The sequence below is a fragment of the Calliopsis andreniformis genome, chromosome 10 (genome assembly GCF_051401765.1).
Source record: "Calliopsis andreniformis isolate RMS-2024a chromosome 10, iyCalAndr_principal, whole genome shotgun sequence".
In the NCBI taxonomy this organism is placed as follows: domain Eukaryota; kingdom Metazoa; phylum Arthropoda; class Insecta; order Hymenoptera; family Andrenidae; genus Calliopsis; species Calliopsis andreniformis.
Window position 1 is genome coordinate 19,257,744 of NC_135071.1, and position 27,593 is coordinate 19,285,336.

The 27,593-nt window shown below is 44.0% G+C and overlaps 1 protein-coding gene across 1 annotated transcript in view; it reads left to right on the plus strand.

The window, feature by feature from the left end:
- The first annotated feature begins 11,449 nt into the window (after positions 1–11,449).
- Positions 11,450–27,593, plus strand: part of LOC143184540 (uncharacterized) — an 83,797-nt gene continuing 67,653 nt past the window's right edge. Inside the window, exon 1 of the mRNA XM_076386857.1 lies at positions 11,450–11,571. The gene's annotated coding sequence lies outside the window, so the exon portion shown is untranslated. The remainder of the gene's footprint in view (positions 11,572–27,593) is intronic.

Genomic DNA, 27,593 nt, shown 5'->3' on the forward strand with positions numbered 1-27,593 from the left:
GGAAACTGGTGGAAGTGTCTGACGTCGTTTGATTACAGCCATTGTGAATTGAAATGTTTGAGCGATCGATCAGCTTTGAACGAATCGTCATCACTCCGAGGTGGATTTTGGTCGGCGAAAATTGTTTGATCGCAGGATAGGCTTGCCCTCGGTTCGATGGAAAAATTGTTGGTTGTTCCACCTGGGATACTGGTGCTTGTAACCCTTTCTTTTGGGATATTTACCATTCCTTTGACATTTCAACTAGAGATGGAGGAGCACGGCGCAGCTATTGTAGGGTCGTACTACTTAGAGTCGAGCGCTGCCTGAACGAAGAGAAGAGGCAGACTTTATTGAGCTATACTACTTGATTCTAGATAAACTGAGTGATATCAAGACAGAGGGTGGATTTTAGAGTCGGAGGGTGAAAATTTCTTTGTTCACCAATACAGTATGTCTCCTCCATTAGTATTAACCCTTACTCTATAATTGAGACATTTATTTTTTATTCGAATGTCAGTTTAGAATGTTTGAACATATTCCATGAATTTTTCCAGATTTTTTTAAACTACCCCAAGTGACTTCTGTTTACACACTAAGAGTTAATTCCATGATTAAGCTATAATTCCCCATAAATTCCTTCCAAACACATAATCCCCAGCTGGCACCAAAATAATTCGATTCATCGAGCAAACAAGTGTCCGAAACCTAATTTCATTCAAACGTTACCCAGTTTTCCTACCCCGCGCGCAACCCTTCAGTGTTTTCATCCAACCACCCCATCAGTCCACTCCACTCCACTCGAGCGACCCCCAGTGTTGGCCTCTTGGAAGGACACACGCGCCTCAGACTCCTCGCGCGTCCATCCCCCAGAAAGCACCCTGGAAAGGCCCGAGGGGTGCTTGTCACCCTCGAATTTCGGTTTGGCAGGCAGGTCGACAGCGTGTGGCAGCGAGCTCCTCGCTGAATTCTGTGCCGACTTGCGCGCACTAATCAATATGGAGGGGAGTGTGTTCGAAGCGGTAGGGGTTGGTTTCAGCCTCTCAGAGAGGGGTGGCCCGTCGACGGTGCTGGTTCGCTCCTGTCGCGAATTCGGCCAGCTCGCGATCAAACGCATCGTGATGCAGGACAGCTAACCAAAATCCAAAAGAAACAAAATTGAAAGAAGGGGTGCAATACCTAGATTTCCACTTCTATTTACCGCAGAATTGTCAAGCAAAATTTGTTAGCAACTTTCACCCCTTAGGATCCAGAGTTCACCTCGCATAAAACCATAGAGTTCCAACTCTCCCCTTCTCTCTATTCTCTCCCAATATAATTTTCTCCTCAGGGGTGGGACGATCGCACTTTCTATTAAACCTCGAAGTAGGCCCGAAATCCAGCCCTTAAAGCAAGTTCCCCATATTAGGATATTCTCGCCTCCCGTACGTTTCCACCGACGCAAAAGATGATTTCGGTGTGGCTGGTGGTTGGCGGGGGTGAAACGATTAAACGTCGAGGCAGAACGAGTCGGGCACGCAGCGAGGGGTGGGGGAACGAGGGTCCGCGCAGCGCTGCGAGAGGGTAGTCGGCTCAGTAGGTATCGCGACGTGCTGGCGTCCGTACCGCGCACTCTCCAGCCCTGACTCGAACTGGGTCAACCCCTCGAACGACGGGACGCTGTTTTCCCCGCGGACCGCGGCCACCGAGGCCAGTTGCGAGGCGCGCGCGCGACCAAACACGCCGAGAGGAGCCGAGAACGCGCCCCCGTGCTCCCTTTTCGCGCCGTGACGACAAGTGATCGGTTCCCTCGGTCCTCATGGACCTACGAGGGTAGAAACTTGTTCCTTCGAGAGATCAGTGGCTTCTCTGCTGGTTCGAGTTCATGTCTGAGGTGACAAGGTGGGTTTTGGACACTTTCGACGCAGATTTTTAAGGTCAGAAGGTCGGTTCCTATGGATGTAGGACAGTACAACCTTCTTCTTTTGAGACGTGATCAGTGGCTTCTCTGTTGGTTCTAGTTTATGTTTGAGGTGACGGAAGCTGGGTTTTGATCACTTGCTAGGGTCAGAGGGTTCGAGGTTGAAGTGTCTCCTACTTACCTTGAGACATGCCATGATTGGCAAGCGTGGAATTGAGATTACATGGAGTTGTTTCGTATCTCTTTGCATTTTTGAAGACCGAATGAGAATGGTCTGGTTTCATCACTAGTCTCGAGACAAGGATAGTTAAGACTATACTACTTGAGTGACGGTTTTTGGAAATTCTACTGAAAGCCTTTTCTGACTTCTCTATCTTCATTGTATGTATACATAGCAGACTTAAGTCAATTAGAATTACAGTACATTCGAATTTTCAGTATACACGTACCCCCTAAATAAAAAGGGGACCTCGAATTCTAGAAATAATAGGGTCCACTTCTTGAGTGTAGTGCTTATAATTTAGAGTGTGTGTCACATGTGATGGGGTGAGTGAGCGTGTTAGAAATTCTAAGGGTGAGATTTCTGAAAGAAGACTTAATACCAGCCAGGACTTTGACCCGAGTGTCAGGGTATCCTGGGTCACTAGACCCTGGGTTGACCTTAGATGTTAAAAATTGCAAGTGGTTCAATACTTAAAGGGGACTTAATACTATTCTTGGTTATTAGAGTGAGTAGGTCTCAGAAAATTTCCATCGAATTGTTTTTGAATAATTAATAGAATTAATTTTCCTTAAATAATTTGTGATCCAAGTGTCTGACTACCTATCTCAGCTTCCACTGTGCCTGGAGTAGTGTCACAATATCATAGATCACTATAATGGGTGCGCTCTATCTAGAAGGGGTGAAAATTAGAACAGTAACCTATGACACGAGTGTCTCATTGAGCAGCCTATCTCGAAACCTGATATCTGGGGCGTGAGTAATTTTGATGAATCAAAGGCAGCTTGACGAAATTATCGATCCCCATGGGTCCCGAGGATCGACAGAGGAGCAATTTGCTGAGGATTCGTATCGTTTCCTTTTGCCCTTGTGAAAGGGGCAGTCTCTTGATCTTGGTCACCATTGAAGTGGACAGCCTTTCTATGGCTGAAAAGGAAGTTGCTTTGCGAATCGGACTTGGACACTCCTTTTAGATCTCGATCGAGCGACGAAGCGTTTCGTCCAACCAGAAAGAGCGTCCCCTCTCCCTTTGAGCGCGACGCTCTTTTGAGTTTAAAAAGCACTCGTAGTCGGCTTAATTTCATCGAAAAGAAGGGAAATTCGTCCCGCGGGATAAATGAGAGTTCCCTCAAAGCGGAGCAAAGGATCCTCGAAAATGACTGTCGCTTCGTGTGCGCGCTTTTTTCGACCCTTTTCGCCCTCGCGAGAAACAAAACGTCGTTTCGTCTGCGCTGAAGACGCGCGCCTTGGATCAAACAGCCTTTCGCCGACTTTGACACCGCGCTAGGCCTTCGCCTTGGTAGCCTTTCCACCCGCGGGCTGGTCGTCTGATTAATAGGTTGCTCCACCACTAGAAAGATTTCACGGTATTAAAGATGATTCTGTGAATCCTGCGGCGCGCCTCTGACTAGCAGAATTCGAGCAATCTCTCTGATGGAGGCTCTGCTCCCTGACAAACTACTTTCAATCAGCGAAAGAATACCGCTGCGAGGCGCATTTTCAGATTACCCTTTCTTCAACGCTCGCTTCTTTCTGTATCTCCCCCACTACGCTGACTTTCATATTTAGCTTGGAACATTGACGAATCGTTACAATTTTTTGTTGCATCCCTGAAAATTCGATAGAGATTTCAAAAAATTCTTTTAGCAACTCTTCTTCCTCCTACAAATATAAATCCTATATTCTAGACCTCAATGAAGGCCTGAAGTTAAATTTTTGAAAAATGTGACATAGGTCGTTTTGCCCTCTGGCCACAGACATGCAGGGTAGCGTAGATTCTTGGTGACGCGAAAGGTATTGGCAGTGGGGAAGGGGTGTTCTTCTCACGAGGATGGGGGGAGCTGTCTTGCCACAGGAGAGGTGGAATAATCGGGTGCAGAGTGTTCGCGAGTCCCCTTCGTCCTGGTCGCAGAACCAGGTCAAGTGTGCTCGTCACAGCGATGACCTTCATGGTGCAGGACGCGGAATTCTTTCCGCACTGCGCACTCGATCTCATTCCTCGAGCGTTCCGCTCTGCCGCGCTAGACGACGTTGTTCAGTCGCCTTTCTCTTGACCTTTCACCCGAGGAATTCTCTTTTCTCTCCCAGCTCTCTGGCTGGCACGAAAGAGCTCTGGCTATCGACTGGCAACTTCCTGGCGAGGAAGCCTCCTCTCTGTTGGTACGCTCGATCCGACCTAATTTTTCCCTGCGACCATTTCCGCACGCTTCGACTCCTTTCTCAAGCCCAGCTTCCGGTGACCGAATCAGCTCGGCTGAATTCTTTGAGGGCTGCTTTGGGTGGGGTTTATCGACTCCTGGAATCATTTTTCGGGCAGTGTCTATGTGTTTATTCGTTTTGGGTTTTAATCTAGGGCATCCAGGCAACATGAGTTCCTCGATTTTTTTATTTCGAGAGGAGGGAATGAGATAATAATTGTGGTTTGGTAATCCAGGGTTTTCCAACATTTTCTGAATTATATTTGTTTTTATATGGTATGTATGTTTTCAATATTATTTATGGAAATGAAATACAATATTGTTGCTTTAAAATTGAAAGAAATAATATTTTTGATAGAGTTATCTCAGCTGTACTTTATATTGAAATAAATTAGAAGTTGTTTAAACAGAGGTTCAACTACTATTTGAGGTACTCGTAGACATACAGAATACTGTTCAGCTTAGTACTATCCAAATATTCTCTTTTCAAAAGCCTCTTTTTTCGTGAAATTCAATATTTATCTATAGAGGACTCAGGACAGTTTCAATATTCCAAATAATATTCAGTGTTTCCAATCATTTTGCCTCATTTACCACTTTAAACATTGATGCATGGAAATCGTAAAAGGGTGGAATAAACAATCCAAACTAAAAACGAATGTATATGTAACTGGTTCAATGAACAGCCCTCAACCAATTTGCCTCCCTAATATACAAAATAAATTCGAGTAATATTACTCTCAGGATGGTCCAATATTTATCTCAAAATATCTTCAAAGAGAGATCTATCTCTGACACTTCCCCATCGTCGAGCTTCGTCTCAGATCGCAGAGGATATTGCAAAAATAAATTTCCCAGTAGCTACAGAAGACAAAGGTTTAAATCGTCCCTGATATTCCCCAAGCTTGGAGTCCTTAAGAATCCAAGGAAAATCTCGCAAGGGTCTAATAGCTCTAACGAACTTACCCCTCTCAGAAATCTTCAAAAGTTTCGAGAGCCCCTCGCCCCCCAGAGAACAGAGTTATTACCACTCGATTAAGTAACGAAGGGCTCTCTGCGCACCGTTTTTGCAAATGGGAACGAAATTACTGAGGAAAATATCGCGAAAAGTCGAATCACCGTGACGAGTGCGCAGATCCATTGCTCCATTCGGTGAAACGAGAAATTGGGAGCGTTGTTCGACCCCCAATGAGAGGCAAAGTTAATCCAGCAAATGGATGCAGTGTAAACGCTCTGTAACCAAAACGATCAATTAAGCCGCGGATAATAGTGTTCGCAAGAAAATATTTGCCGTTAAATAATTGGAACATTTATTTGACTACGCTGGGTCTGGTAGACTCCACGTTAATTCGATACAGAGGCTGGAGCGAGATGGATCATGCTATCGGTGAAGCTCGGGGAATGCGCGAGATTAATATCAATTACGACCAAAATGGAACAATCTGGGCGGCGCAAAAGCGCCGACGGATCTGCTAGATTATTTATGGATACCTGGCAAATATTTGCAAGGCACACTGTGGCTCGGAAATATGGAAAACTTGACGAAATTGTGAAAAATCAGTTTTCTTAGGGATCTTTAAATCAGGACACATTCTTATATTCTTAGTCTATTTATTATAAGGTTTTATACATGAATAGCCAATTTACTTTTATCTTATCTCTTTTTTTCTAATTTCCATTTTCTGGAGCTAGTTCATCTTTCTGAGTGATTTATTTTATAATTCTGTACCTGAGAGCCAGACTAACCCAAATGCATTTTTTAAAGAACCTTACTGCTTTCCCTTCGTTTTATTAGAATACTAGGAATTTAGTTAAGTTCCATTATAAGTGAAGGAAATTTAGTAATATAAACTCTTTCGAAAACTGTGTTAAAAAATAGGTAATCTCATTTGTTTTTCAGCTCTCCTGAAAAATAATAAAAAGGACTTGGGCTCACGTTGGCTCTCGGGTACAGAATTATGGACTTAGAAAGCTGAAAAATGAAGAATAGAAGATTCTATGTCATATACTCAATTGCTTTTTCACACGTCTATCAAGTAGCAAGAAGCTTGACAGTTTTCGAGCTTCTCAGCCACTGTGCTCCGAATCAAATTGTCGAACGATGATCGTCTGCTTTTCATCATCGTATACAGTCTCTTTTCAGATTGAACTTGCCCCGTATTCACTTTGCGCCAGTTTCGCGAACGTATCAGCGAGAAAGACTCGAAATTCGAAGACCTCGACGACACTCGACGGTCGTTGATCAAAAGAAGAGAATAGTAGAGAGTTGCTCGAGAAGGGTTGCTCTTTGAGAGGCAAGGATTCCTTCGGGATCGCTTCGTCGTTCGCCTTTGACAATAATCATCGGTCCCCGAGGTGCCTTCGTTGTCCCGTTTTGGAACATCTCATCCTATCGTTTGCCTCGTTCTCTGGAAAACACGTTAACGCCTGTCCTCGATGTGCAATGAAACATAGCGTCGTTTGTGCCACAGAGCACTGTCTCAGAGTACAGGACACCTTATCCATTCATTTATGATGTATTTTTTATGTATACATCTACCCCATATTCAAAATTTTCCACTAAAAATAAATCCCAGAGAAATTATTGCTAAATCATAAAATAGTCGAGACATCCTCCGAGTAGCTCACCTAAAAAAAATTAACAAAATTGATTTAAGTTCAGATGTCGTCAGCTGAACATCCCAGTATCAAAGGCAGCTTTTACTCTCTATCATAATAAAAAAATTCTGTCCTCGTACTTTATTCCACCCTAATAAGTGCAGGTAAAATACGGGCGAAAACTCTTTGGAAAAGTCCAAGGACGGGTTCACCCCTTCCCCTTGCCCTCTCTTGAGCAGTCGACCCTCTCGAGAAATGGCAATTGCCCCGCGTCCTTGTTTACATTAATCAAAAGGTGGGGTTCGAATGGTCGAGGACAAGCGCTGACCTTTCAGTCTTTCGCGAGACAGCACTCGGGTCTGACGCGTCGTGTGCCTGTCAACATTGACTAAGGCAATGTTTCAGGGTTCGTTGTATGGGTAGTGGTGACTAGTCTACTGCGAAGCAAGTGAAGGGCTCCTAACAAGCATGACTTTTAACAGTTTTAGTCTTTTTCTGGGAGTATTGTTCTGTTAATAATTCTCGTTCAATTGATTAGTGCTTTTTTTTCTAACAAAATGGTCTTTTGACGAAATATACGCATAGAGGAATAATTATGTTGGACAGTATAGAGGATTACAAGACAGGATAGGTCAGTTTCGACATGCTTAAGAAAAGACGTGACGAGGGGGCAGCGTGAAGGACACTTGGACTGTCCTAGGGTGCTTTATGAATGGAATCTCGAAGAGAAAAGATGAGAAGTGGTGTCATTTGTTCACGATACGCGTAGACTTGACGCAGTTCTCCCTCTCGGTTCAGTCGCCAGCGATGACGTTGTGCCGTGTGGTTTTGTGACGTGTTTGCTTCCTTGTGGAACCGGAGCTCCTCTTGCTGGAGTCTTCGAAGGTGAGTCTCTTACCCCTATACAATCACTAGACTACAGATTTTTACGCAATTGCAGATTTTCACTAATATAGCTAATATAAATATAGTCTGTATTTTACTTGTTATTTGTGGCTTATTTTTGCATGTAATATACGTTCAAGTAACAAAATCTATCAGAAGTGTCATTCTCTCAATCAGAGGAATCGAATCGACAAGTGCTCTTCGCCGTCCTCCGTGAAATCGCGATTTTTCATGGGAAGGAACGAGGCTCGCGAGGGTCTCGTAAAAATTTTACACCCCTATCCTTTGAGGGCGTATGTCGACTCGTGGAATCGTCGGGTCCACTGTTGTTGCGTTCTCCTTTTTCTTGCGTGTCGAGAGGGGAAATATACGACGATTACGCTGGGCCATTTTCGAGTCTGGAGCGGGACGCGTCGGGCAGTAAGCCTCGTCGTAAATTGGCCCATCCCTGGGGCCAGCCCCTCGAATTTCTGTCTTGCAGCAGCGCGAGGGACGCCGTACTCGCGCCGACTTATCGGATTTACCTCCGTTTCACGGACACCCCGAGGAATTTCATTACCCGCGGCTACTTTTCTACATGCCACCTTTATTCCTTCGAGGCGGTGAATCAGTTTGTCTCTTGCGAGGAGACTGCTTCGTTTATAGATTTTCTTGGGTGGTTCGTTTGAAGCTTGCAGTAGGCGTGGAAGAGTTTGTGATAGTTGAGGGATGTGTGGGATGGGAAAATGTGATGCGTAGAATTTTTCTCTGTTTGTGAGGATTTTAAGTGGAGGATATAACTAGAAAGTTACAGGATACAAATTATATGCAGAAATATGCAGCGTATAGAGAGTAAAGTATAAGATACAGTACAGTGGTAGCGTTAATTTTAGATAGGAACATTGTCGATATTGAAGTTGCTGTCATTTGATGAAAAAAAATCGTATGATGGTGAACCTGGTCTCATTCTAAAGGGCAAAGCCTCTATTTTGACATCCCTGAATTGAATTTGGCGGAAAAAAATTCTTGACTTTGTGACACACCGAGAGGGAGAGGGTGGTTTTTCCTTGAATGTTCTTCAACTTCAGACGACTCTCAGGAACTTGATAAATTTTTCTCGCTACTTCTTCTGCAGAGATATCAAAGCTGGAACCCTCCCCTTTCGAACGAGACCAGAAGGAGCGCTCTGCGATTTTTTTTCGCCGAGTTATCGCACCCTGAGTAAAAAGTGAGTCTCCAGCCTCGGAATCGCGCATTGATCCAGACCCCGAAAAAGTGGTCCATCTTTGAACTACTGTAGCTCCGCCAAAAAAAATCGCAGGGATGTCAGCCTGGTCTTATTCTAAAGGGCAAAGCTTCTAATTTTATGCCCCTGAATTGAATTTGGCCGAAAAAAATTCTTGACTCCGCGACAAGCCGAGAGGGGGAGGGTAGTTTTTCCCTGAATGTTCTTCAACTTCAGACGACTCTCAGGAACTTGATAAATTTTTCTCGCGAGATCTTCTGCAGAGATATCAAAGCTGGAACCCTCCCCTTTCGAACGAAACCAGAAGGAGCGCTCTGCGATTTTTTTTCGCCGAGTTATCGCACTCTGAGTAAAAAGTGAGTCTCCAGCCTCGGAATCGCGCATTGATCCAGACCCCGAAAAAGGGGTCTATCTTTGAACTACTGTAGCTCCGCCAAAAAAAATTGCAGGGATGTCAGCCTGGTCTCATTCTAAAGGGCAAAGCTTCTACTTTAACACACCTGAATTGAATTTCTCCGAAAAAAATTCTTCACTTCACGGCACACCGAGAGGGGGAGGGTGGTTTTTCCTTGAATGTTCTTCAACTTCAGACGACTCTCAGGAACTTGATAAATTTTTCTCGCGACTTCTTCTGCAGAGATATCAAAGTTGGAACCCTCCCCTTTCGAACGAGACCAGAAGGAGCGTTCTGCGATTTTTTTTCGCCGAGTTATCGCACCCTGAGTAAAAAGTGAGTCTCCAGCCTCGGAATCGCGCATTGATCCAGACCCCGAAAAAGGGGTCTATCTTTGAACTACTGTACCTCCGCCAAAAAAAATCGCAGGGATGTCAGCCTGGTCTCATTCTAAAGGGCAATGCTTCTACTCTCTAACCCTTGCATTGAATTTGGCCGAAAAAAATTCTTCCTTCCTCTACGCACCGAAAAACAGAGGTTAGTTTTTGTTCCTGAAAATTCTTCTAGAGGAATTTCTAAAAGCTGCAAACCCCCTTAAATATCTGCAACTAGATGATTCATATACTGCTGCTAAGTCGTAATTTATCCATGATTGCTATAGTACATGCAGGATGACACAAATTTTTATCTAGGTTCTCTTGATTACCCAGAAGTGTCCATTCTTAATTTCCCGCGATCTCAATTGCAAATTTCGGCCACCACAGCGCATTAACAAGGTCGTTCCAGGTAATCCAGTCTAGCTGGAACGGTCATGCAGATACAACATGCACTGCTGAGGTAATTGCGTCCTCGGTGGACACACATCGAAGTTATTTCGCGAGATAAAGCGTTCAGCGAGTTCGAGAAAAAAGAGGTGACTGGATAATTGAATCGCGGCGAAAACTCAGGTAGCCACGGCAGTCGAGTCCTGTATTTAATTACGCGCGAACGAGTAGATTCTCGCGTGGCCGCGTCTCGAAGCTCCCCTATGAATACGAAACGAAAGGGAAAAAGGCTACATAAATATAATTGTAACTCGCTGCTCGAGCCAAGGTAAATAGATTTCGAAACTCTGCCGCGGGGCGAAAGAAAAGAGGAGAATGGAGCGCTGTGACTTGCAACTTTTGTGGCCAGAACGGATCAGCGTGGCCTCGGCAATAGAGAGTTCCCTTTTTGTTAATATTACATTATAATTGTAAATTCATTCTGTGTTTCTTACAAGAACATTGAAAAATTGGGCTGGAGATTTTAACAGGATTTTTATTTTCTATTCGTTCACAGTATTTCAGGATTTTAATCCCTTATTTAATAAATTATTTAATAATTAGAGAAAGATATTTATTTTTCTTATATTTGTAACTCATTCAACCCATTCAAGTCTTCGTTGTATTCGTTATTACTAGACTGTGGCTGTTTATGCAAATTCCTGTTCATACATTGAAATTTCTCATAAATTCATAAATACCTGCAGCATAATTGTAACACTACTCTGCTTAACTATTTGGACATTTTTACACTGTTAGAAACGTGTCAAATATTTGCACTTTCCTACCATTTGAGATGAGATTTGTAGCCAAATCTATACTATACAATTTTATTTGGTACATTTCACATATTTCAGTAACGTGAAAGAGTCCAAATACTTATGCACAGTATTTTTTACCATTGAGAAATGAAGAACTTAACGATTTAAACCGATAGGTAACCATATTGCTATATGAAGGAAAAAGGGAAATTCTTTGGCGTCCCTTTTTCAGTCTGTGCATCCCTAAAGCGAGAGAATATTCGTATGTAAAGTAGCTAGATATCGGAAGTGTGTAAACCCGAGGACACCGAATTAATTAGCACACCTGATACCCCTAGGAGGTGAAACGCAAAGGGGGAGCCAGGACGCAGAGCTTGATTTAACGCGTTTAATTATGCTTCATAATCGATTCATTTCTTTTTGTTGCAGAGGGTGTTTAATGTTCCTGAAACCTTTGGCTGATCCCTTGTGCGCGGTTCCGTGATCGAATCGGTATCGCGTGTGATCGTGGAGTTTCCAAGTTGTTCCTCGCGCGTATCGATAGAGGCGTCGATCGGTGAAACGTTCTCGTCTCCTTGAGCTGCGAGTGCTACTCCTCGGCATGAAGGGTGAGTCCTTTGAAATTCTGTCCTCGACTCTGCCTAGGCTTCAAATAAAACCTGCGCTATCTGCCAGGCAATTCGAATCACTTGCTGGCCTTCATTTAGATATAGATTATGTTATGTCGTTCGTTTCCTGCTATAATGAAAGAATTTATTATAAATAGGTGACAAAATGCTTTTTGCTTCAAGTTATACATATTTCTTTTAATTTGAATATTGTTTTAACATAGTTGCTTTCATTTAATTTTCTATTTTTTACGAAAAATACAGTTTTTCTATCTGAAAGCTCTTAATCAAAGAGTATACACAAATGTGACCTGCATCATTTTACTTAAAACCTTGAGTGATATTTAGATCGCAGATCTTTATGCATTTGTGGGAGATTTCAATATTCAAAAACCTGCAGGATGCATGTACCATGCAAAAATGTATAAAATATCGGAAGTTAATATTTACAAGATGACGGAGACCTTTAATCGGATTCCAATCCTCGAATGGTATTCATGGAAACAGGAATTTGCATAAAAATCCGCAGTGTAGTGATATCGAGTCGAAGGCTTTTCGCATGTTAACTAAATAAGCCAAGAAAAGACTCGTCGATCCGTGATCACCGAAAGGTTGAAGGTCGCCTGAGAGTGCCGTGCTCGATGCCAAAGCTGTTGGACCGAGCGCCGAGCGCAGTTTTAATTTCGACCAGGTCGCTGGGTAATTAGGTTATGCAAAGCAGCTGTTACGACACACCGTCTGTTCGCGACTGCTGAACACCGCGAGGTCTCGAAATTTTCACCAACTTTCGAAATTTCCCCCGCTTTGCATTTTCCCTCTGTCTCCTGAGAGCTGCGCTATTCGTGTTCTTCCTCGAAGTCATGGTCTTCTTTCAGGGAAATATAATTTCTGTCGGGCTAATTGCTCCATAAGTTCTGTAGGTGGTCCATGAGACACTTGTCCCCAAAAACTTCTCGCGAATCTGTACCCAAAGAGGCCTGCAGCAGAGGTTTTTGCAGAGTTAGATAGTCGAGACGATAAATTGGCAGGAGAGAGATTAATGCCGCGATTAACCTGGTCCAGTCGAAAACGAGCATCCAGATCGTCTGGATAATGGATACCACACGTGCCGCATTTTCTCTCGCGATCTCGATGAATCATCCTCTGTCCCCCATGACGAGCTTGTGATTTACTGCACTGAATATTCCCTTCTAATTAACGTCAGAGCAATATAGGTAGATTCTATCGAGATAATTAAATTCTCTCCCTTCTCTTCTCCAATTTCCTGATATTTCATTTTATCGAGAATTTTTCTGTTTGATATTTAAGGAAAATGGTCACCCCTTCCACTTGATTATCAATTGATTAATAATTCTAATTACTGTTATTGTTGGTCTCCGATTCTGAGCGATCCTTTATCCCCCAAATTCAATAGGCAGTTAATTGTAGAGGGTTGCAGAAGTCGTTGACGTGGTTGCCGCGCAAATATTTATCCCAGCTCGCTTGGAGACCGCGAAAGTGGCTGTTTAATCTGGCAACTGCTCGCTCGCCTACTTTTTTATATTTACCCGCCACTGGTGAAATTAAAATTCCATCCCCGGGGTAAAAAGAGAGGGGCGAGAGTGGCTGACCTTCGAGCTTGAAAATTCGCTTTCCCCGCCCTCTCCTTCCCAGGCTGTTTTTCCTTTTTTCGGCTCGGCGACACGCTTTTGCTTCCATGGGAAACGCGAGAACCGGAGCAATTAGCGGCTGAAACGACGGCTTTGGAAAGCAAACGCGGTCCGCTGCGCGAAACGGTGGATTTCGCCAGGAGACTTTGGCTTCCCTCGCTACCGAAACTCCTGGAAACAGGAGTTGTTTGCGAAATTGTCCCAGCTAATTCGGATTTTCAGAACGTTTGGTGCTTGATTATCCAGGTAGATGAATTTTTAAATATTCTAATTTTCCAAGGCTTCTATGTTCCTAAACTTGGATTTTCCAAGAGTCAGGTTTCCCGAGGCTTGAATTTTCTAAGAGACTCAGATTCTACGAGACTTGAAATTTCCTAAACCTGGATTTTTCAAGAGCCTCAGATTTTTCCAGAACACTGGGATTGAAAAATATCCACATATTTAAGTCTGAAAGAAAATTCCTCTCCTCTGGGCAAGTACTTTCACACCCCAGAACCTTTCAATTTTTTACGATAATAAATTACGTACATATACTCCCCACTGAATCTCATAAAACCTCTGCCCATTGCGCAGGCACTTAGAAAATTGCAGCATAATTCGGGGAACCTTCACAGTGGCGGGTCACGAGGCAGAGATATTCGAAGAGGTTCTCTGAGCGGTCGTCCCTCATCGAGGATGACGATGAAAAGAAAATGGCGTGCAAATTAGCGAGAAATGTTCGCGTTTCGCGGGCTCTCGCCCCCTTTCTCGCCCCCTTTCTCGCGGGACTTGGCGAAGCCAGGCATCGCGTCGCGTCGGTTAGAACTCGAGGAGAAGGTGGAAAAGTTCCTCTCGCCTGGTGGTCGGAAACCGCGCGGTAATTATTGCGTAACTTGGGCCTGGGACTCTTTGTTAATAACGAAAGCCACTCGAGACACGAGTAGATCCGATGTTGAGCACTCGAGAAAGCGTGAACTCGGTGTCTTCGCACTTTCGTTCCTCCATCGACGCGGTTACGTCTCCACACGGATTTTTCGATCCCCCTCGAAGCCACGCGAAAGTTCGCAACTCGTCCATCGGACTCGCTTCTGCTTTCGGCGAGCTCGAGCGAAAGCTCAAATATTTGGCAACGCGGTCGCGTGTTCGTTTTTGTCGTCCACTCGTTTCGAGGCTCCCCCTGCACTCAATTTAATAACTTGACGCGGCCCACGCCTTACCCCACTCCCGTAGCGGAATTCTCACTTTTTCCTCGCGACAATTATACGAGTGTTTTAATCCTCTTGGCTGGAAATTCTGGAATGGTGTCCGTGTATACACAGTATGTCTAGAAATAAGGGGGATTGATAATGTTTTGACATGTTCAGAGAATGTTAAGGGGGTAGCAAGACGAGGATTAGGGATTTATTCTACTGATTTTTCTATGTGTCTGACTGGAGACTTATTCTACTGATTCTTGTCTGTGTCTAACTTGGGACTTATTCTACTGGTTCTTCTTCTCTGTGTCTGACTTGGGACTTGCTCTACTGACACCTCTGTCTTTGACCTGGCCACTGCGCGCCAGTAGTAGAATAAGTCCTAAGTCAGACACAAACGCAAATTCCTCTTACTTTGATATGTAGACTCACTCCTCGAAATTCCTGACATCTATTGAACACCCTAGATATACCTGAATATGTACGAAGAAACATGGGCGCAAAAGCTCGAGAAAAAGTGTCTTATGGATTCCTAATAAAAAGTTTCCAAAAACGACCTAAAAAATTAGACGTTAAGCTAGAAAGCTCTCTTAATCAATGCTCGAACGAATCTATTTCGCAGTTCCCTACTTTTTGGACATCCTGTGCATAGGCCAGCCCTCGCGTGACGCGTCGGGAAAACGCTCTCTGATTTTCCGTCGTCGCGCTTCCCATTCGCTGCTGGCAAAGCTCCCAGGGGGCAACCGAGGATCATAAATATTAAATTCTACGATCTTAGTCACGCGTACGGACCCGCTGCCATCCGAGCAGCTTCCAGCCCTGACTTCGCAGCACGCGCGCTTATTAAGCGCGAGGGGGGATAATTTTATAGCGCCTAATGAATTCGAGACTCCGACGGGGCGAGGGGATTCTGACAGGGTGAGTTTCGCGGAAGTCTCGGAAGGTCTTGGAGGATTTCGCTGGATCTTCAGAAATCTTCAGAAATCTTCAGAAATCCTCAGGGACTTTTACAAAGAAAGCCTCTTCATCCCTCCCCTGACTTCGCCGCGAGTGCAGAGTTCCTCAGTAATTGTTCTCGCTCCATGAGCCTTATGCAGAGTCTCAGACTTACTGGAATTTTGTGTAATACTTCCTTCGAATTTCCAGCTAAGAGGGCGATTCGAGGTTGTTATCGGGATTTAGGATTCCTGAATCTATTATGACATCCCGTGTCTGGTGGCTGCAGCTACAACTCGCGCAGACTCTGGAACCTCCCTGATAATCGGGTTAAAATGCGCAGAGCTACTCGAACCCTCGTTAATCTATTTCGATGAACCGTAACTGGGTAGTAGCCCGCGGAATGATCGGGTCTGACGTTTGAGAAATTGCTCCAGAATCTGTCGATTCCTTTGACTTTGGGTACCGATGATTAGTTAACGCCCCCGTTAATTAGTGGATCTTTTAACGGAGAGATCGCGAGGGAAATTGGTTGATTTAAATATTTTAAAAAGTGCTCATCGATTTCTTTATGGAATAATTTCTGAGGGGTTTTAAACGAAGTCGAGGTAATAGAGAGAGTGGCAATTATTATGTCTCTGTTATGCATGAGCTTTATCAATTGCGTGGGAGGGTAGGCACTGCCAAGGTTTTGGAATCTATCCTGTCTAAATGTGATAAGAAACAGAATAGGATTATACTTAGGGAAATTAGACTGAAGACTTATTAAGAAAAGGAAAGAATAAACACCATGTACTATACTTGTCTTATGAGAAGTCCCCTGGAAAGCACTATCTCTTATGCTTTTCAGGGGACTTCTCATGAGGCACTAGCAACCTTATTGATTAAAACATAAAGAGAAAGGAAAAGAAAAATAAGACATTCGCCAATTTGGAACGTTTTAATAGACTCTTAACATAGTAGGATATAAAAGGTTGGTGTGACTGAAATTGCACAAGTAGGTGATCTCGTGGTACGTGTTTTCGAGTGCGTTCCATTTTCGAGGCCGGATCGATAAGCGGCCGATGAAAATTCCAGGTCCGAATCGTGCCGGGAAACCGTGGAACGTTTCGCGTAATGCGTCGCGGTTCTCGGTGAACCGAGACGAACGCGGTTCAGTAAATAATCGATCGATCGTCGTGGACGCGTGCTCGACCCCTCGACATCACGATGTTTGATACGTGCCACTGAAATTCTGGGCAACTAGAGTTATGCAACGCCTCGAATCATCAGCAAAAAATCCTTAGGTACCTAGGAATGTTTTCTGGATCCCTAGGAATATTTCTTGAGTGCCTAGGAATTTTTCTTGGATCCTTAGGAATCTTTTTTCAGTGCCTAAGAATCTTCTTCGAATTTGTAGAAATTTAGATCCCTAGATATCTTCTCAAGTCCCTAGAGATTTTCCTTAGGACCCTAGACAACTTCCTCAGGTTCCTAGAACTACAATTTTACATCCATGAAAAATTTGTTTATAAGAAAAGAACCATCGATTTCAGAGGATCATTCGTGAAAATTTTGTCATTAGTATTCCACTCTGTTTTCGTTGTAAACCCTGTAGCGATCAGTGGCTCATAATCGGACGATATAGAGGGGTCGATGTTCCCCTGAAGATTATCCCTTAATTTGGAGCGGCGTAGCTTTATCGCGCCAGCAATTACTGATAATGCACGGGCCGTTTATAGATGACGCGATTCGTCAGGGTGGCTCGGTTGACAGATGCGGCGGTGCGAGCAAAATATCGCGACGAATCCTCTCTCGCTTTAATCCATCTATTTATGTCCGAGTGTATCGACGCGATTTCGCCTCGTCTACCCATTCGTCATTCTTCGTTGACACTTTTCCGCGTTGTATTTAATCGTCAAACTGTAATCGCGCACCCATGAAGCACGAACTCGCGTTTCGATCGTTAATTAACCCTTTGAGCACCGAACCAGCCATTATCGCGACTTCTGAAAAATGATCTGGGGTCAAAGTTTAGTGGAGGGTCATATCGATTCCATTTTTTTTTTATACATAGTCGTTTCGTGTCCAGTTTTTTCGTCGCTCAGAGGTATAAATTCGGCGAATTATTACCAGCCTTTGGCGCCAGCACTGAAATGTCTCTAGGAGACATTTTTCTCGTCGATTTTCAATGGTGCTAGTAGATTATATGTATAAAAATGCGCTGCATTACTTGCAAATGTTCATCGAACGAATTCGAGAGCAGCCACTTCGCGATCCTCGAGGCGCTCTCGACAGGCTCTCTATTTCTCTTTTTATCTGCAAATCAAATTAACCCAGGGATCCTGCATAACGTTTGCACGGAACCGACTGCCCTTCTTCTTCCCATTGCTCTTCTTTCCGTGTCCTCTTCTTCTTCGACGCTGCGAGCCGCATCCGTTCGCAGAGTGATCTATGGTTACAGCAGGTGATCCCACCCGAGGGTCTAACGTCTCGAAACGACCTCGTTGAACTTTCTAATGAGGTCTGGCTCGATCACTTCGGAAAATCGCCATTACTGCGATTACCTTATTTCCATATCTACTGTTTCCTCAAAATTCAAGGAGCGAGCGTGTTCCTTGCACAACTGATGCTCTACTTTGTTTGTAGGATAGTTTATTGAGTACCTCAAGTTTTAAATATTCAAATTCTTAAAGATAAAAATTTTTAAATATCCTGCTGAAAAAATGGAGACATAAAAAACTTTGGACAAAAATTGGCTGACTTTGACTGACGATATCTCTGTGAAAAATCATTGTAGGATCATGATCTTTTTTTTAAATTAAAGCTTAGAATCTTTAGGTTAAGATTCTACACCTCGATTTTAAGTTTGATTCACTCCTATCACTGCAGACTCTTAAATCTAGGAGCATGTTTGTCATAGTACAAATTGTAAAGTTTGGAAAAATGCAGGGAGTTCAGAAAATTTTTTTCGGCAATGCTGTTTACGGAAGCATAAAGTTCGAACTTTTCTCTTTAATTTAAAAAAAAGATCAAGTCAATACGATTTTTTGTTGCAAAGTTACAGTACTTTGAAGTTACCCCATGCAAATGAGGTAGTGTCAGTGACAGTAGTATATGACAAAAATGCAAGGGTTACTTTGAAGTGCTGTAACTTTGCGAAAAAAAATCGTAGCGACCTGATCTTTTTTTTAAATTAAAGGGAAAGGTTCGAACTATATGCTCCTGGAAGTTTTATTCTCGAAAAAAATTGTAGCCAGTCTGTGCATGTCATCAAAGTTGGCAATTTTCTGTATGATGAACTGCAAAGTTTGACGGGATGCACAGACTTGCTAGAATTTTTTTCGGGAATGACACTTGCAGGAGCATATAGTTCCAACCTTCCCCTTTAATTTAAAAAAAAGATCAAGTTGCTACGATTTTTTTTCGCAAAGTTACAGCACTTTAAATTAGGCCTTGCGTTTTTGTCATCATTGATGTTACCCGAAGTGCTACATAAATACAAGGGTTACTTTAAAGTGCTGTAACTTTGCGAAAAAAAATCGTATTGACTTGATCTTTTTTTTAAATTAAAGGGGAAAGTTCGTACTTTATGGTCACCTGAACGGCATCTCCAAAAAAAATTTTTGAAACTCCCTGTATCGTGTCAAAGTTCCCAATTTTCAGTATGAAGAGTTGTCAGATTTAATGAGTTACTGTGATAGTAGTACATTAAATTTAAAATCTAGATACAGCATCTTAAATTAAAGATTCTAAGCTTTAATTTAAAAAAAGAATCGCGATCCTTTGACAATTTTTCACGAAGTTATCTTCAATCAAAGTTCTCCAACTTTCGCCCAAAATTTGCTCAGTGTATTTAAATTACTCTTCACACTTCCTGTACCCTAATTCACCTAAAAATTTCATTCCCAACCCTCTGACTCATCGTCACACACGCTCACAAAAACCCATGACGCACGTAGGACTACGACGTCGCTCGAAGTGTAACCAGTTCATCCCCCGAAAAGTGGCGAGCACAGTAACCCGAAAATTCGGTCGTATCCAGCGGAAGGGGTGTTCACCCCCGTGTTAGGTTCTTTGTCTCGCTGCGCCGAGGGTGGGAGGACAAATTGGCCGTGGCTGCGGTGAGTGGGTCCGCGACAAACACGCGCAAGGTGCTGGTAACTCGTTCTCCATGTAGGTCGGCAAACAGAGTAAGCGGTGGCTTCCCCCCGCGAGGGGTTGAGGGGAGGATGAAACCGAGATGGAGGCGAGGGATCCGATGGGTGGGTGGTCGGGCTGGTCGATCGGTGAAGTGTAACGCGGATCCATAAGTCATGAGGTGGAGCACATTCAAACGCCCCTCGACACGTCGAACAAGCGCAGACCCCTCGGGAGGGGGTGGAGGAGAAGAAGAAGGCGCGGAAGAAGCCACGGGAGAAGTGTTTGCTCCGGCGGCGTGTGCCTTTGCTCCCTCGTCACACCCCCTTGGTTATCTACTCGCGCACCTTCAATTACTGCGATCACTCGCCCCTCTCCTCGCTCTTTGGATTCTTCAGCCCCGCTCACGGCTGATTGTCCTGCGGGAATTTGGTTAGTTAGCTCGGGGGATGAACACCTACGTCCCCCATTCAGGACTACGGCTGTTTTACCTCGGATCGTTTAAGTTTCTCCAGGAATTTCCCATTTCCTAGGGATACGTGCTACAGTGACAGACGTTGACAGTGATGGAACTTCGCGAATTTGTGAAACTACTGAGGTAAATGTCTCAATAGTTCAATAATGCCTAAGCAGGGAGGAAGGGTGTAACTACAAGAAAAATGTACAATTGAGTTTTTTGAGTCTTTTTATCATTTTGAACATAATGTGGACAAGTAATGAGACACTTGTTTCACTAAGTAAAAATATACAGTATATATATTTTTTTTCTCGACAAACACGTCTATATACAGAGATGTTGAAAGTAGCCTCCTAAGTGGAGAGTAATTTCTATTTAATTTTTAAGGTGGAAATAGTTTCGAGGAGAGGAAATATCTTTCAGATGAATATTTTCAGATGCTAAGGAAATGAGTGGCCATTACCATCGGCCACGTTCTAAGCGGTCATTACGGTCGGTAATTAATAAAACTGTAGCGCCGTTTTGCTGGCATTAACTCGTTAGCCAGCGCACAGTGGAAATTGTCGGGTTGCGCGGTGTTAGGGAGCGAATGGTAATGAGCGGACCAGGGAAGGTTATGCTGTGTAACTTGCGTGTTCCCTTCGTTCCTCTATTTATTGCTCTTCTTGTTCAGTTTAACGTCCGTGTAAACAGCACGCGTGATACAAGTCGTGGCTGGGATAAGTTGACTTTCATACAGCTTAGATTCCCAGGCAACTTAAGTTTCGGCGAGGCTACCACTTGCTGAAGTATCTTTAACACTGCAGAGTAGACAAAGTTTCAGTGTTGCTTCTGAAAGCGGCAAATTCGAGGGCCTAGAATGGGGGATTGGAATATTTTATCAAGGTATTAAGACAGATGGTGAGATTCTGAGGAATTTGTAAGTCTCATCCGACAGGATTGAAAAATTTCAAAGTCTTATCTGCTGCAGCAGTGCCCTGAAATATTCCAAGCTCCTCCTATGCTTCTACTATACTCAAATATTCCAAGCCCTATCTGGTCTCACACGACATCAGAAATTTTCCAAGTTCTACATCCTATTACCTCGATGATAGACTAACATAGAAGCTAGGTTGCTTGAGCAGAATATTGGAACTTGGAATATTTCTTGAAAGGGTAGACGATGAGTTCAGACAGAGAAAATTGGGAAAATTTCAGAGTTCTGTATCTTAAAAATTCTCAAATATTAAAATCCTCAAAATTAACAAACTTTCAAATATTTACAATACCTAGTTTCTTCACATTTTCAAATATAAAAATTGTCGAATTTTCCCTTCGGTTCCTCTCTCAAATTCTCCAATTTTGGAAGTCCTGTTATCATTATTACGTCTTGCCTGCCAAGCTGAATCGTCTACTGAGATAGATCTCTTAATTATTCCTGAATCATTTAACACAGTTTGACAGCAAACGAGAAACGAATCATAAACGCGTATCATGGTTAACGATCGACTCTCGGTTTGTCGATAAAAGCAGCCCCAGTTTTCCGAGCTGCGATTATTCGCCACGGCTAATACCATTCCTCCCCCGAAACTAGTTTAATTTCCGTCGATGATAAACTGGATACGCGGTATCAGCTCGCATTGTCGCTCGGTTTCCAGGATAGATTGCACGCGGCATGGAAACGAGCTTGCCACTGGATAAAAGGTGACAGGAAATTCGACTGCATTCGCTGTTGCATCGTTGCACTCGTTTCGAACATCGGTTATCATATCGGTAACTACAAATATCAAATGGACCTCCACTTTAAGTGGCCACTACGCACACTTCCAATAATATCATGTTTTATGTGGCATATAACCCTTCTCTACAATTATCTACAATTGTCTGACACACTCTTAAATTTTGATTCATATACTCGTTTCAAACTTTACGCCTTTTTCATTTCCTTGGGTAAAAATTAACTATTTTCTCTTTTTACTATCTTTCTATTTATCTCTGCGCGACATCTAACTGCAAATTTTCAGTACTCTCTACTCTTATAAATGGTTTATGCTTAATATTTCTACTAAATAAATCCAGTTAAGTGCGAAATTGCCTGTTAATATTTTAGGGTGCTTTTAGGAATAAAGTACCCTCGTTATCTTCCAGCTGGATTTCAATTTATATACAATTTATTGAGTCTCTAACATGGCCAGACATTTTTACGATCATCAGTCAATAAATGAATAATAGCCTCCAGAGGTTGGTCCACATCTGGGTCGTTTCTCGAAGCACATGTACCTCTGTAAAAGAGAAAATTGGAATCGATTCGGTGGCGAGATCGTCGCGTCGGTATCGAGAGATGAAAGAGCAGGTCCAGCTGGGCAGAAATATTTCCCGTGGTCAGAGGTTCAAGGCGAGGAGGAAAACGTTGCTTTTCGCGGAGCTTCACCCTGAGAAAGGGAGAGAGTTGCGAGAAGTAGCGGTGGAAGAAAAGCGGAGACGCTTTTTACGACCACAAAGAAAGTGAAAAGAGGGAAGGGAGGGTGAAAAGGCTGGGATGAGAGGTTGGTCGACTGGTCTGGCTTCGACGTCGGCCACGTCAGCGCCCCTTTGTTAAGGGTAACTTTCCCCCGCCGCGGTCTTCCTTCTTCTCCGACTTTGCTGGAGACGAGTCAGCGATGATTGATGCTCGCCAAGGAAGCTCGAATCGCCAGCTCTGAGGAAGAAACGTGGAAAGGAAACAGGATTCATTTGGGAGGAAAAATTGATTCATTGGGTTCACTAGGTTCGTTAGGTTCATTAGGTTCAATGGTTTTAATAGGCTCACTGGGTTTAGTAGGATCACTAGGATCTCTTGGATCACTAGTATCACTAGGATCTTCAATTTCAATAGAATCACCAGATTCAGTAGATTCACTAGGTACTGAAAGTATTGGAGTATCTAGAAACTCTAAAGCTTCTATCTATACGTTCCTTACGTTCACTAGAAGCATCATAGAACCTCTAAACCTGCGAAAAATGATTACCCCAAACAGGTAAACCGATTCTTCTTCCAAGTGAAGCGCAGTCGATCTCTTAAAGTCAGCGAAAATTGAGCAACCAGGTTTTTCATCTCCCATAAACTCACTTCCACGATTCCCCTAAGTCTCTCGCGAGCTTCCGAGTGGAAAGTTGTAATTGAATCTGGCGTGACGCGGTGGAAGTCGCTCCTTTGTTTAAATTTTAATCGATTCCTCGACTCGGCTCCTTCCTTCGCCAGAATTATAATGGTTTCTGAAATTTAATGGACTCAATTATCGTGCGCATAAATCGAACGGAAGCGGGGCGTCTCGTCCTCCGTGGAACCCCTGCTCGCATAATGGAGCGATCCGGTGACTTTCTGCGGGCGGGCTTCCAATTTTTCGCCACCATTATCCCCGGTTTTTTCGTGGATCGCGTGTTCCGCCTGGTCCTTTGGCGACCGTTTTAACGAGACCGTTCGCAGCTAACGGGCCAGAAGTTAATTCTCCGCCGAGGGAAACCTCCCCCTCTCCTAGGGCTGTTCTGCTCCTCGAGCTTTTTCCTCTTCTCGTTCGTCTGCTCTACCCCTTTTCCAGTTTCATTTCGATGGTACTCCTGCGGCCTACACGCGTGGACCGAGCAAACGTCGGGATAGCGATAATACTGTTGCCCATTTGGGGGTTGAGGGGCTACCACCCTGGTGGCTTCGAAAAAAATGGGATCTTTTTTTCGTGAAATGGTGGCTTGGTGTCTTTAGAATAATACACTGCGGCTGGGAGATTTGTTCTCGTGTGCTGAGGATTTTCGTTATACTGTGGCGGACAAATGAAACTTTTAAAAGCAAGGAAGAGATAAAAAATTTCATAAAAAAGGAAGGTATAAGTTTGTATTACGGGGCTGGAGAGACATCCCAAAGTAGATGAGTGTCGTAAATATGAGATAGAATATCTAGTTATGGAAATTACTAAGGGTCCAGTATACCTATATATTTTAATTCTAAACTTCCTTTTTTGTCTGCCACTGTATGGGAAAAATAGTGAATATTATTTACCCTTTATTTTCAGTTCTTTTTTTATTTTAGTTTTGTTTCTTTGAATTTATTGCAAATTATACAATAGCTTTGGTATCTTCACAAATATATTACATATCATGCGAGGTAACATTTTTTGAAAATATCATAGTAATGAATTATTGTATTCTGGACCAGTTTTCACCCAGAGAATCTTACTCGTTCCTAGAATTCGCGCGTTCGTTTCGACGAATGAAGCTGAGGGGGTGGCAGAGGGCAGGAACACGCGCGAAACGAGCAGCGTAAAAATACGATTTGGAAAGTTTTACAACGAGGGAAGCCTCCCAGGAGAACTCGGACGAATTCTCTTCCTCCTATATTTCTTTCGCCCCCCTGACTTCCGTCCCGCGCCCTTCGAGACGGCTATTGTTTCGGCCAACATAAAGCAGCGAAGGGTCAGAGGGCAGGGCGACTAAATGGGTGTATACTAAAATGTGAGAATCCCTTCGAACTCAAACCTGTATCTTTAATTCTATTCAATTTCGAAACCGATGTGGCAAAAAAATGCTAAAAAAATTCTTAAATAACTGAGATTCTTCCATAAAATAATTCTTACTTGCTCATTTTTCGCGAATCATAAAATCCCTACATAATTCATTTCTCAGTACCCCCAGCTCCTCAAATAATATTCCCCTGGCTAATATAAACGAATGACAAGCCACAAAATTGGAATAATTATTCTACTAAAATTTGATTTCAATACTGCTCTGTCATTAGCTGCTCCCTGGGATTAATAAAACGTTCCTGCTCAGTTATTTATGCTGTCTCGCTAAAACGGTTCATTTACCCCTGAAAGAGCCGCGACGTCTCTGCATCCGCCGAGGCCACAATGATCGATGACACGCGAATATCAGCAGCCTGTTCAGGCAGCGATATCTCGACAGGGTGGGCGTGGGCGAAAGAGGACGAGGGCTCCAAATATCCAGCGAGTCGGCAGAGAATCGGGTGACAGGTGAGCTGGCAGGGACAAAAAAAAATTGAGGACGGGGGTGGGTCGAGAACCGTAACGAAACGGTCGCGTAAGGCTCGGTTTCCAGCGAATCGCCGCTGATAAAGAGCGATAAGCGGAGACACGGGACGTTATGAGGACGGAAACGATAACGCCTGCACGTTTCCAGAGAACGTCGGCTCGCTTTTCCCTTTTGCGCTTTTCATCCACCGCCATCATGTACCTCTCTCCCCCTCTATCTGTCGCGGCACACCCCGAAATCGGATACGAGATAATTGAATGTGTCTCCGTGTTTGTGCTCAGATTTGTTACCTCGTGTTGCATCGTTTCACTAGGTTCCGCGCTGTCCCGCTAAGCGATGCAAATTGCTGCGTTTTAATCGAGGCTCGTCGTTTGACACGAGGAAAATGAGCAAGCTGTTCACCTACTAGTGAGCGAGAGTCGCTAGGAAGGAAGGCGTGCACACTAGAGAGCAAGGCATAGTCACTAGGAGGGAAGGTATAGTCACTAGGAAGCAAGACATAGACTTCTATCTTACTAAGGAGGAAGATATAGCTACTAGGGAGCGAGACGAAGACATTAGCGAGCAAGGCAGCAACGTTTCTCCAGTCGACCTCAGTTTCCACGCGAGATCCTCGAACGCTTCATTTCGCGTGCTTATCTATCCTGAGAAGAAGAATGATCCCTGTCGCTCGCTTTGAAGTTTCCTGCGCGATTTCAGACGCCCTGAAGGGGTGTCGCGTTTGTAGCATCAGTCTAAAGGACACGCAAGCTGGTCGTCTTAATTGCAGCAACGTTGATTACAGCCAACTATCGCCTCCAGTCCGCGATAAGACGAACGCGCGATAATTAATGAGCCCGAAACTTGGGTTACTCGGCAACCCTGTTTCCCGCGGTACACGCTGGAAGATGACGCAGAGGGGTTGAGCGACGTGAATGGGGATGGTCGTTAGACAACTATTTCACGAGTCGACTGACAGTAATCCTGAATCATTAGAGGGCTTCTGGCTGGCAACAACGCCGACGAGGAGGGCGGAGGAAGCTTTTGTGCGCGGACAACTCGAAGGAAATTGAGATTTCTTTGATAGCAAACGGGGCTGGGGATCGATAAACGGGGTTGATCCTAACCAGAAGCTTCCAGGGGGCGACTATTACTCCAAGTTCCGCGTAACGCCAACCCCTTCGTGTTTTCGGCAAACGAGGAGCGTAAACTATTCTCTTCAGCGTTTGAAAAGAGGCGGGAAAGGTTGCGTCACGTGCTGTCTCGAAGGGATGTGATCTTTTCTGCTTTCTTTGGTGCAAATTAATTTTAGGGTTCAAATATACTAGTTAAATTACTAAATTAGTTTAGTAGTTCAAATATTCTAGTTCTAATATATGGCAATTCTCAAATATTGGAATTCTCAAATATTCAAATAACTCATAACTCGGAATATTCCAATTTTCATGTACTGTAACTACCATTGAAGCCTCTCATTAGACCTCTCTACACATTTACACATATCGTTTTCAATCACCCTACTGCTATCCCCCACAAGCATATCCCTGAGTATAAACTCGTGAGTGGCTCATGAGCCTTCAACAAGGAACCACTGTATTCGTTCCACAGCAGGCTAACATCCACCAGCAACGTCCGAGACTTCGTAGAAAGCTGGTTGCTATTTCCTCGATCGTCTGGAATTGTTGTCGGCCACAAATCAGCCGTGAAATATGCGCCTAGTTGGTCGCAAACGGACAGCACGAGCCACAGTGACAGTGAGCTTCCGATTCCAAGAGTAATGCGTTCCGTCGGAAGGTTCAAGGATTCCTTTGGGACCGCAGAAATCGAGCTTCCTCGGTCCTAGCTTCGTCCACGTATCGCGAACCCTTCGCTGCTGGATTTATCACCGCATCCCTGTCTGTCCGCTCCACAACCAGCCAACTCGACTCGCGAAGCTTCTCCCAGCGTTTCGAGGCTGGCGTAAATTGCTGAGGCAGTTCGTCGAATCCCACCAAATCGAGGTGGGATTTGGTCGAATCCAACTTGAGCTAATTCGATAAACCCTGCACGGTACGTTTTGATTGAGTTGTCGTAGACGGTGCCTTTTGGTAAGATGACTCTCACGAATCCTGCGACTCGTATGTCAGTGCCTTTAAAGAGCATCGATCCTGAAAGTTTTCTAGCACGAATCCTAGAACGCTTATATATCAGAGCTTTTAAAAGAGTTTCGAAATTGGTCTTGAAAAATTTCGAACAGCCTGGTCTCTTCTTTGAGGCAACAGAGATCAGCTGGTTGCAGAGAACACGCGAAGAGGAATCAGATCGAATGTTCCTGCTTTTCAACGAGCTCTCCTTTTGAGGCTCCATTGGCTCGGCTCGAATCATTTAAATCGCCAGACGCGGCTAGTGGATTATAGCGTCCGAGAGGCGAGGAAAGAGAGGCCATTGTAGGTGCCTTATTTTCAGAACGGAGGAAAATTGCGTTCGGCCCACGCCCTCGCTCTTTGTAGCTACAATTACCAGCGGGGGCGTCGAAGCAATTTTGCAAACTGGAGAAGCAAGGACGAGGAGGCGGGATTCGCGTCCAATCAGACGAGCAGCCATCCGAGGTAGCGGGAAAAGGAAAAAGGAGAACGTAACTTTAATAATCGCGCTTTCGAAGGATCTGTCTGAGAAATGACTTTCCCTCGCGCGTTTCTCCCCTCGCGAGACTTTCACGCGAGCGATGCC